This window comes from Pseudophryne corroboree, chromosome 1 (assembly GCF_028390025.1).
Source record: "Pseudophryne corroboree isolate aPseCor3 chromosome 1, aPseCor3.hap2, whole genome shotgun sequence".
NCBI lineage: Eukaryota > Metazoa > Chordata > Amphibia > Anura > Myobatrachidae > Pseudophryne > Pseudophryne corroboree.
In genome coordinates this window covers 99,523,375-99,531,551 of record NC_086444.1, presented here as the reverse complement: position 1 = coordinate 99,531,551, position 8,177 = coordinate 99,523,375, and the positions used below count along the sequence as shown (strand labels likewise).

The following is an 8,177-nucleotide window of genomic DNA, read 5'->3' as shown; positions in this document are numbered from 1 at the left end:
CAAAAAATCCGGTTTTCAGTGAGTTCCTGATAGTCCGTGAAAGCAGATTGCAATAACAGTAGTATGGTTTTCAGGTGACAGGTTATTACGAGTTGCTTACGTGTCTTCACCCTATTCAGGGCTGTGGAGTCCGTGGGTGTCTAATGGTGCTGCAGGTGTCTTTTTCTCTGTAGCCGCGGTTTGTTACAGGCGCCTGTAACTCCGGTTCCTTTGGTGTTGCCTCGTCGGCGTCTTCCAGGAAGTCGGGATCTCCGGGTTTCGGGTGAAAGAAGGGGGCATGGTCCAACGCGTTTCACTCGCCCAATGGTGCCGTGCTTCGTCAGGGACAATGTGATGATGTGTGCCTCAGGCTCTCTTAAATAGTATTGAGTCTGTTGTGATTGGTTCAGGATAATTTCCTTTCAATCAGTGCAGTTAGCACTTCTGTTGTAAAAACTGTTTCTTTTTTAAAGTCCTGTCTTTGGTTTGTTTAACAATAATGAAAGCCTATTTTCGTCTTCATCTTGTCATAAATAGTATTTTGTTATATCAGAAGACAGATTGCAAGTTTCTGATACATTCGATTGGTCTGAAACTTAGTGTCTAAAATACTTTTATGTAAAGTTGCTATTATTTCACAGAGGAGTTTACAATTAAAATGTCCTTGTTATATATATATATGGCTTTTATAAGGATAGTGAGAGAAGAAGAAAAATGTTAAGTAGAGGTTATATGTGGATAAGAATAAATATAAATGTTGTACTGATAAGAAAGAAATAGTTAAGAGATATTAGATGTCTAGACGGACAATACAGTGGCATCATAGAGAACGGTCTATGTTCTTAGTGTTGTTTATGATAGGTCTGTGATGCATATTTAGGTATATTTAGGTATGGTATCTAAAAAAGATAAATTAGATGCTTAGACGGACAGTACAGTGACATCACAGGGAGCATTCTTCAGTACTGGTATGGTATCTAAGAAAGGTATATTAGATGCCTAGACGGACAGTACAGTGACATCACAGGGAGCATTCTACAATACTGGTACGGTATCTAAGAAAGGTATATTAGATGTTTAGACGGACAGTACAGTGGCATCACAGAGAGCATTCTACAGTAATTGTATGGTATCTAAGAAAGAAATATTAGAAATATTGGATGCCTAAACGAACAGTACAGTAGCATCGTAGAGAGCAATCTACAGTACTGGTATTGTTTATAACAGGTGTATGTCACATATTTAGGTGTGATACCTATGAAGTTTCTGTAAAGGATATAAATATTGTTTGGGCATCTGTTGTGGATATGGAAAACGATGTATATAAATGTTGAAAATTTAATTAGCATGCAGATAGGTAATCATAAGTATAATGTGTAATGAGTGGATAGAAGTATTCAATTGGATGTTTTATGGAGCAATATTTTGATATTTGCTTGTTTAATAGTCATTTATCTTGTAAGAAGTGTTTATTCCTCTTTGCTTGGTCGTGGATATTTCGATTATTCCTTATTCCTTGATTGTTCTTGGTTCAGGCCTGAGTGTTTTTCCTGGTTGATTAGTCCTTATTCCACTTGTGCCCCAGGCAGGCTATCCCACATCATCACCAGGGTGTTGCTAGAAGTGACATTACTGCACCTAGGGTTCATAGATGGTCTCCCATTCTATTACTTGCTAGGCCCAAACCTCTTTACTTCCGAGTTCGGAATGGGATCGGGTGGTTTGTGGATGGTATGGCAGTATTTATTCACTTTTTTGCAGTCCTGGTGGTGTGGGTAAACCTACTGGGCATTTTTGTGGCATCGGTTAATCTCCCAAAAAACTGCTGAGCTCAAAGTCGATATTTAAACCCTTTGGTGCTAGGGTTTGCATATTGTATATACACTTTGTTTCCTCTCTTGACATAGTTTTGATGTAATCTCCACCTCGCCAGGGTATAATGACTTTCTTAATTGCTATGAAGTTTAGAAGGCTTCCATCATGCTTATGGTTCTTTTTGAAGTGATCTGAAACGATGCGTGTTTCTACTTCGTTGTCAATATTCCTTAGATGTTCGCTTATCCTTGTTTTTAGGCTTCTTGTGGTTCGTCCTATATATTGTAGGTTGCATGGACAGGTTAGTAGATATACTACTCCTGTTGTGTCGCAGGTCATCTTTTCTTTTATCTTGAAAATTTCCTTGGTTTCGTTCGATATAAAGTTATTTATTGGTTTGGTGCTTCTCTGTTTGCATGTTTTACATGCTTTGCATCTTGTGCAGTGATAGAATCCTGGTGTGGTATCGTTTATCCAGGTCCTTTCTTTTTCCTTTTTCTCTTCAGGTATAAAGCTGGATACTATTTCTTGCTTTATGTTTGGTGCTTTTCTGTAAACTAACCTTGGGCGGTCTTGTATATATTCCTTGATTTCCTCGTCGCGTCTGAGTAGAGGCCAGTTCTTGTTGATTATTCTTTCAAAGTGTTTGTGCTGGCTGGTGTAGTTGGTGATGAAGGTCACTTCTTTCGCTTCCTGGTTGTTTTTTTCTTTATATTTGAGGAGGTCTTCTCTTTTTGTTTCTTTTGCTGCTTCTATAGCTTTATGAACAGTGTCTTTGTCGTAGCTCCTTTCAAGAAACTTCTCTTCTAATGTCAAAATTTGGTCCTCAAAGGTGATGTTTTTGGAACAATTCCTCTTGAATCTTTTGAATTGTCCCCCAGGTATTCCTCGCAGCCAGTTCTTATGATGGTTGCTGGTTGCTGGTATGTAGTTGTTGCAGTCCACGGACTTGATAAAAGTTTTTGTCTGTATTGTTCTGTTTTCAATGTAAATTGTTAAATCCAGAAAATTAATTGTTTCGAAACTATGTGTTTCTGTGAATTCCAAATTTAGGTTGTTGTGATTAATATGTTTTGTGAATTCTATGAGTTTGTTGAGTGGTCCTGTCCAGATGACTATGATGTCATCGATGTAGCGTTTCCAAAGTGCTATGTGCTCTAGTAGGCTGTTGTTTTTCCAAATGTAGTCTTCCTCCCATTGCGCCATAAATAGGTTCGCGTAACTCGGTGCGAATTTCGTGCTCATAGCGGTCCCGCGGACCTGTCTGTAGTGGGTCTTGTTGTACCAGAATATGTTGTGGTTGAGAATGAATTGGATACCTTCTATCACGAAATGTATCTGTTCTTCCGGTAGATCTGACTGATTTCCTAGGATTTGTGTGATGGCCTTGCATCCATTCTGATGGTCTATACATGTGTATAATGATTTTACGTCATAAGTTACTAGGATGTAGTTGTCCTCCCATTTTATTTCGTCCAGTAATTTCAATATTTGAGTGGTGTCTCTGAGGTAGCTTTTTTGTGTGGTTACTGTTCCTTGTAATATGTTATCTATGTATTCTGATAGATGGGTAGTGAGTGATCCGATTCCTGATACTATGGGTCGTCCTGGTGGGTTAGTGATATCCTTATGAATTTTTGGTAAAAAATAGAAGACTGGCATCCTTGGGTTTGCTTGTTGGAGAAATGCATTTTCTTTTTTATTTAGGATTCCTTTTGTGCTTCCTTTCTTTATCAGTGTTACATATTCTTTTTTGTATAGTTCAATTGGGTTATTCGGGAGTTCTTCATAAGTGTCTTTGTCAGCTAGAAGTCTCATTGCTTCCTGGTGGTATTTTTCTTTGTCCAAAATCACAATTCCTCCTCCCTTGTCTGCAGGTTTTATTACTATCTGTTTGTTTTCTTTCAGTTCTCTAAGTCCTTTTCTTTCATCGTTTGTGAGATTGAGGGTTTGTTTATTCCTAGATGGGTTGATATTGAGATTTTCAAGATCCCGTTCCACACATTTTTCGAATGCTTCGAGAAAGGGTCCTTTAATATGTTTTGGGTAGAATTTTGAATTTTCTTTCAAGTTAGTGTGTTTGTATTCATCTGTGTTGTTTTCGTCTATACTCGGCTTGCCTTGACCTTTTCTGTTTCTCTTGAAGAATTTTTTCAGGGTTAGCGTCCTCATCAAACAATGTAAATCTATGAATGATTGAAATCTATTTAGTTTGTTAGATGGTGCAAATTTTAATCCTTTCCTTAGGAGGCTTCTCTGTGCATAGGTGAGTTTGTGTTTGCTTATGTTGTAAATGCCTAGGGATTTTTCTTCTTCTTCTTCATATATTTTTCCGTGTTTGTTTTTCTTTGTTTTTCTCTTGGTTTTTCCTCCTCTTGTTCCTCTTCTGACGATTCTGTGTCTAGGCACTTCCTTTTTGTCATACTTATTTTGGTTGGATCTGCTTTCTTTGTTGAGTCTGGTAGAAATTCTTCTTCCTGTATTACTTCTAAAAAAAACTCCAGATTTTCTTCTGGGTCATTTCTTTCCTTTCGTGAGAGTTTCTCAAGTAGTTCTTTTGTTTTTTGTTCTTCTTGTTTGATTGCTTCAGCCATTCCTTTTCTATAGTTTTCCCTTATTTTATCGTATTGTGGTTCATCTGTGTAGCTGAACTGTGCTCTGTTGTATGGTTGGTAAATTCTGCCTTCTGCTGTACTCCTAGGTGTTTGTTTGATAAGCAGTGACCTATAGTTGTTTGACATGTTTCCATAGTAACCCTGATTCCTCTGTGGTCCTCTTTGTTGTTCCTGATGGTGTTGTATCTTAAAGTTTCTGTTATATGTGTTGTATCTTCTCTGTGGATTTTGGTAGCTTTGGTAGTTTTGATAATTTTGGTGATTCCTTGTTTGTCTGTTCCCGTCGGTCTCTCTATTGAACTGCTGTTGTGTGTTCCTATGTTTTGCCCAATCTCTCTGTTTATTTTGGTAATCGTTCTTGTCTCTTCTAAATTTCCTTTTCTTGATTGATATAACTTCATTTTCTAGTTTGTGTAGTTTGTTTCTTGTGGTGTTTTCTAAAGTCTTGTAGTCTTCCATGTGCTCTAGAGGTTCTATCTTTGTTTTGATGTATGAGATTTCTTTCCTGATTTTTTCCATAGATTTTTCCCTAGATTTTTCCCTATCTTCAATGATAAGTTCCATTAATTTAAAGGAGCATTGGTCTGGGGCCAGGTCCCCTTTTTCTTGTAAGTTTTGTTCGTGTGGAATGAAGGTGGGGTATTTGAACAGTCTTAGACCCCTGGGCACAATGCGGTGCTCAATATATTTCTTCAGTGTGTTGCTATCCCACCATTGTTTTGTCTCTAAATTAAAAAGTTTCTCTAATTTGAGATAATATGAACAGAAGTTGTCTTCTTCCACAAATAAGTCTACTTCTTCCGTGTCAGGTTCATTACAAAAAATGTTTTCTAGTCTTTCTAGTCTTTGTTCTTTGTTTGTATCCATTAATAGGTTTGTTGCAGTGCACTGAAAAGAGTTTTTCGTTTCTGTGTAGCTGGGGGTGTGCTCTGCGCTCCCTAAAATGTTTACTTGTTTGTTTTGTGTAACCGAGCAGCCCAGGTTGGAGTAGGAAACTCTTTTCGTTTGTTTCCTTGCTTTACAAAATCTGGGGGGAGGGGAACCAACCTTTGGCGCTACTGGTTTAAAACTCAGGAATAATGATTTATTCACAATAGAACACAATTTTCTGCAACTGATATATAATAGGTGTGTATAGTTATGCACAATGTATATGGGTGTGGTGGATATATATGGAGGCAGTAGAATGTGTCTAGGTAACAAGTAGTTTATTTGGTAAAAATAATTTAAAAGTTTTTGACAATATTAATTCAAGCCTTACTGCTTTGGCGCGCTCTTTGTACTATTTTCAAACAGTGAAATGAAATTTAATAAAATTAAAATTAAAAAGCTAAAATCTATTGTTATTAAACACGTGATCAATAACACTTTGTGTGTAATTATAGAGACCGGTCTCTTTCTCTTTACGGTACTTTAGGATTGTCAAGTGTGAATCACGGCAGAGCTGATTGTGTCCACAAAAAATCCGGTTTTCAGTGAGTTCCTGATATTCCGTGAAAGCAGATTGCAATAACAGTAGTATGGTTTTCAGGTGACAGGTTATTACGAGTTGCTTACGTGTCTTCACCCTATTCAGGGCTGTGGAGTCCGTGGGTGTCTAATGGTGCTGCAGGTGTCTTTTTCTCCGTAGCCGCGGTTTGTTACAGGCGCCTGTAACTCCGGTTCCTTTGGTGTTGCCTCGTCGGCGTCTTCCAGGAAGTCGGGATCTCCAGGTTTCGGGTGAAAGAAGGGGGCGTGGTCCAACGCGTTTCACTCGCCCAATGGTGCCGTGCTTCGTCAGGGACAATGTGATGATGTGTGCCTCAGGCTCTCTTAAATAGTATTGAGTCTGTTGTGATTGGTTCAGGATAATTTCCTTTCAATCAGTGCAGTTAGCACTTCTGTTGTAAAAACTGTTTCTTTTTTAAAGTCCTGTCTTTGGTTTGTTTAACAATAATGAAAGCCTATTTTCGTCTTCATCTTGTCATAAATAGTATTTTGTTATATCAGAAGACAGATTGCAAGTTTCTGATACATTCGATTGGTCTGAAACATAGTGTCTAAAATACTTTTATGTAAAGTTGCTATTATTTCACAGAGGAGTTTACAATTAAAATGTCCTTGTTATATTTATATACGGCTTTTATAAGGATAGTGAAAGAAGAAGAAAAATGTTAAGTAGAGGTTATATGTGGATAAGAATAAATATAAATGTTGTACTGATAAGAAAGAAATAGTTAAGAGATATTAGATGTCTAGACGGACAATACAGTGGCATCATAGAGAACGGTCTATGTTCTTAGTGTTGTTTATGATAGGTCTGTGATGCATATTTAGGTATATTTAGATATGGTATCTAAAAAAGATAAATTAGATGCTTAGACGGACAGTACAGTGACATCACAGGGAGCATTCTTCAGTACTGGTATGGTATCTAAGAAAGGTATATTAGATGCCTAGACGGACAGTACAGTGACATCACAGGGAGCATTCTACAATACTGGTACGGTATCTAAGAAAGGTATATTAGATGTTTAGACGGACAGTACAGTGGCATCACAGAGAGCATTCTACAGTAATTGTATGGTATCTAAGAAAGAAATATTAGAAATATTGGATGCCTAAACGAACAGTACAGTAGCATCGTAGAGAGCAATCTACAGTACTGGTATTGTTTATAACAGGTGTATGTCACATATTTAGGTGTGATACCTATGAAGTTTCTGTAAAGGATATAAATATTGTTTGGGCATCTGTTGTGGATATGGAAAACGATGTATATAAATGTTGAAAATTTAATTAGCATGCAGATAGGTAATCATAAGTATAATGTGTAATGAGTGGATAGAAGTATTCAATTGGATGTTTCATGGAGCAATATTTTGATATTTGCTTGTTTAATAGTCATTTATCTTGTAAGAAGTGTTTATTCCTCTTTGCTTGGTCGTGGATATTTCGATTATTCCTTATTCCTTGATTGTTCTTGGTTCAGGCCTGAGTGTTTTTCCTGGTTGATTAGTCCTTATTCCACTTGTGCCCCAGGCAGGCTATCCCACATCATCACCAGGGTGTTGCTAGAAGTGACATTACTGCACCTAGGGTTCATAGATGGTCTCCCATTCTATTACTTGCTAGGCCCAAACCTCTTTACTTCCGAGTTCGGAATGGGATCGGGTGGTTTGTGGATGGTATGGCAGTATTTATTCACTTTTTTGCAGTCCTGGTGGTGTGGGTAAACCTACTGGGCATTTTTGTGGCATCGGTTAATCTCCCAAAAAACTGCTGAGCTCAAAGTCGATATTTAAACCCTTTGGTGCTAGGGTTTGCATATTGTGTATCCACTTTGTTTCCTCTCTTGACATAGTTTTGATGTAATCTCCACCTCGCCAGGGTATAATGACTTTCTTAATTGCTATGAAGTTTAGAAGGCTTCCATCATGCTTATGGTTCTTTTTGAAGTGATCTGAAACGCTGTGTGTTTCTACTTCATTGTCAATATTCCTTAGATGTTCGCTTATCCTTGTTTTTAGGCTTCTTGTGGTTCGTCCTATATATTGTAGGTTGCATGGACAGGTTAGTAGATATATTACTCCTGTTGTGTCGCAGGTCATCTTTTCTTTTATCTTGAAAATTTCCTTGGTTTCGTTCGATATAAAGTTATTTATTGGTTTGGTGCTTCTCTGTTTGCATGTTTTACATGCTTTGCATCTTGTGCAGTGATAGAATCCTGGTGTGGTATCGTTTATCCAGGTCCTTTCTTTTTCCTTTTTCTCTTCAGGTATAAAGCTG

At 37.6% G+C, this 8,177-nt stretch overlaps 2 pseudogenes; both read right to left on the bottom strand.

Annotated features, from left to right (window-relative positions):
* Positions 1-1,605: 1,605 nt before the first annotated feature.
* LOC134944744 (5S ribosomal RNA) lies at positions 1,606-1,724 on the bottom strand (annotated as a pseudogene).
* Positions 1,725-7,471: 5,747 nt separating this feature from the next.
* Positions 7,472-7,590, bottom strand: LOC134944738 (5S ribosomal RNA; annotated as a pseudogene).
* Between the last annotated feature and the right edge of the window lie 587 nt (positions 7,591-8,177).